General features: G+C 48.4%; 2 non-coding genes across 2 annotated transcripts; both read left to right on the top strand.

The window, feature by feature from the left end:
- Positions 1 to 279: 279 nt before the first annotated feature.
- trnal-aag (transfer RNA leucine (anticodon AAG)) lies at positions 280 to 361 on the top strand. The gene has a single exon. It is a non-coding gene; the product is annotated as a tRNA-Leu (tRNA).
- Positions 362 to 2,222: 1,861 nt separating this feature from the next.
- Positions 2,223 to 2,304, top strand: trnal-aag (transfer RNA leucine (anticodon AAG)). Its single transcript has one exon. It is a non-coding gene; the product is annotated as a tRNA-Leu (tRNA).
- Positions 2,305 to 3,203: the final 899 nt, after the last annotated feature.

Raw genomic sequence — 3,203 nt, 5'->3', positions numbered from 1 at the left:
GATTTTGAGTTTAACTGCGACACAGCTGGCTGCCATTTTGGAGGATGGCCCAAAGGCTTTGATTAGGTAATTCAGGTGTGTTTGATTAGAGATGGAATTGCAATATGCAGGGAGGGGGCCTCCAGGAGTGTAACTGCGTCCCCCCTGTATTTAGGAGGCCTTTCCACCTGTCGAGGTGCTCCTTCAAGGCACGTAGAATTTCGACGGATTTAACTGTGGAGAAGAGAGACATTAAAAGAAAAAATTGGTGAAAATGGACCACGGAAGGTGCCCTCACAAGGTAGCGTGGCCGAGCGGTCTAAGGCGCTGGATTAAGGCTCCAGTCTCTTCAGGGGCGTGGGTTCGAATCCCACCGCTGCCAAGACAGCATTTTAGAAGGCACTCGTGGCTGCTATGCCTAAGCGAAAACACTGGAGAAGTGACACTGCTTGCTCCCGGTCTCTTCCAAACCCTGCCGCTTTTGCTTTCCTTGGCCGAACTCGGCGTGCTTCAGAGCCTGACGATGAAGGTCCGCACCCAACGTTTAATCTATTTATGAAAAAAAAAATGCCCAGAAAACGGCCCACGAATCGAGCCAAGTCAGGGTAGCGTGGCCGAGGGGTCTAAGACGCTGGATTTAGTCTCCAGTCTCTTCGGGGGCGTGGGTCCGAATCCAACCGCTGCCAGCAGTGATTTTAAAGAGGGCCAGACACCTTAAGTGTGCTCCGAAAAGGCGCAAAAGCGGCTGAAAATCTGCACCCTCTTGAATCAGGGACAACAATAATGTCACTTCAAAAATGAATTTAAACATAATAATAACAAATGTCTAGTCTATACTGATGGAGTTAGCCAATTTGACTCATTGAGATGTTTTTGGTGATCTGACAGCTACCTCATGATTTTAAGTTTAACTGCGACACAGCTGGCTGCCATTTTGGAGGATGGCCCAAAGGCTTTGATTAGGTAATTCAGGTGTGTTTGATTAGAGATGGAATTGCAATCTGCAGGGAGGGGGCCTCCAGGAGTGTAACTGCGTCCCCCCTGTATTTAGGAGGCCTTTCCACCTGTCGAGGTGCTCCTTCAAGGCACGTAGAATTTCGACGGATTTAACTGTGGAGAAGAGAGACATTAAAAGAAAAAGTTGGCGAAAACGGCCCACGAATCGAGCCACGTCAGGGTAGAGTGGCCGAGGGGTCTAAGGCGCTGTATTAAGGCTCCAGTCTTTTCGGGGGCGTGGGTTCGAATCCCACCGCTGCCAGCAGTAATTTTAAAGAGGGCAAGACACCTTAAGAGTGCTCCGAAAAGGCGCAAAAGCGGCTGAAAATCTGCACCCTCTTGAATCAGGGACGGTAATAATGTCACTTCAAAAATGAATTTAAACATAATAATAAAAAATGTCTAGTCTATAATGATGGAGTTAGCCAATTTGACTCATTGAGATTTTTTTGGTGATCTGACAGCTACCTCATGATTTTGAGTTTAACTGCGACACAGCTGGCTGCCATTTTGGAGGATGGCCCAAAGGCTTTGATTAGGTAATTCAGGTGTGTTTGATTAGAGATGGAATTGCAATCTGCAGGGAGGGGGCCTCCAGGAGTGTAACTGCGTCCCCCCTGTATTTAGGAGGCCTTTCCACCTGTCGAGGTGCTCCTTCAAGGCACGTAGAATTTCGACGGATTTAACTGTGGAGAAGAGAGACATTAAAAGAAAAAGTTGGCGAAAATGGCCCACGGTAGGTGCCCTCACAAGGTAGCGTGGCCGAGCGGTCTAAGGCGCTGGGTCTAAGGCGCTGGGTCTAAGGCGCAAAAGCGGCTGAAAATCTGCACCCTCTTGAATCAGGGACAGCAATAATGTCACTTCAAAAATGAATTTAAACATAATAATAACAAATGTCTAGTCTATAATGATGGAGTTAGCCAATTTGACTCATTTAGATTTTTTCGGTGATCTGACAGCTACCTCATGATTTTGAGTTTAACTGCGACACAGCTGGCTGCCATTTTGGAGGATGGCCCAAAGGCTTTGATTAGGTAATTCAGGTGTGTTTGATTAGAGATGGAATTGCAATCTGCAGGGAGTGGGCCTCCAGGAGTGTAACTGCGTCCCCCCTTTATTTAGGAGGCCTTTCCACCTGTCGAGGTGCTCTTTCAAGGCACGTAGAATTTCGACGGATTTAACTGTGGAGAAGAGAGACATTAAAAGAAAAAATTGGCGAAAATGGACCACGGAAGGTGCCCTCACAAGGTAGCGTGGCCGAGCGGTCTAAGGTGCTGGATTAAGGCTCCAGTCTCTTCGGGGGCGTGGGTTCGAATCCCACCGCTGCCAAGACAGCATTTTAGAAGGCACTCGTGGCTGCTATGCCTAAGCGAAAACACTGGAGAAGTGACACTGCTTGCTCCCGGACTCTTCCAAACCCTGCCGCTTTTGCTTTCCTTGGCCGAACTCGGCGTGCTTCAGAGCCTGACGATGAAGGTCCGCACCCAACGTTTAATCTATTTATGAAAAAAAAAATGCCCAGAAAACGGCCCACGAATCGATCCACGTCAGGGTAGCGTGGCCGAGGGGTCTAAGGCGCTGGATTTAGGCTCCAGTCTCTTCGGGGTCGTGGGTTAGAATCCCACCGCTGCCAGCAGTGATTTTAAAGAGGGCCAGACACCTTAAGAGTGCTCCGAAAAGGCGCAAAAGCGGCTGAAAATCTGCACCTTCTTGAATCAGGGATGGTAATAATGTCACTTCAAAAATGAATTTAAACATAATAATAACAAATGTCTAGTCTATAATGATGGAGTTAGCCAATTTGACTCATTGAGATTTTTTTGGTGATCTGACAGCTACCTCATGATTTTGAGTTTAACTGCGACACAGCTGGCTGCCATTTTGGAGGATGGCCCAAAGGCTTTGATTAGGTAATTCAGGTGTGTTTGATTAGAGATGGAATTGCAATCTGCAGGGAGGGGGGCCTCCAGGAGTGTAACTGCGTCCCCCCTGTATTTAGGAGGCCTTTCCACCTGTCGAGGTGCTCCTTCAAGGCACGTAGAATTTCGACGGATTTAACTGTGGAGAAGAGAAACATTAAAAGGAAAAATTGGCGAAAATGGCCCACGGAAGGTGCCCTCACAAGGTAGCGTGGCCGAGCGGTCTAAGGCGCTGGATTAAGGCTCCAGTCTCTTCGGAGGCGTGGGTTCGAATCCCACCGCTGGCCGAGGGGTCTAAGGCGCTGGATT

The sequence above is a fragment of the Rhinichthys klamathensis genome, unplaced genomic scaffold, assembly GCF_029890125.1.
Source record: "Rhinichthys klamathensis goyatoka isolate OS25496 unplaced genomic scaffold, OSU_Roscu_1.1 h1tg000035l_1, whole genome shotgun sequence".
Taxonomy (NCBI): Eukaryota; Metazoa; Chordata; class Actinopteri; order Cypriniformes; family Leuciscidae; genus Rhinichthys; species Rhinichthys klamathensis.
Note: the sequence above shows the minus strand (reverse complement) of the source record. Positions and strands in the feature narration are given on the sequence as shown.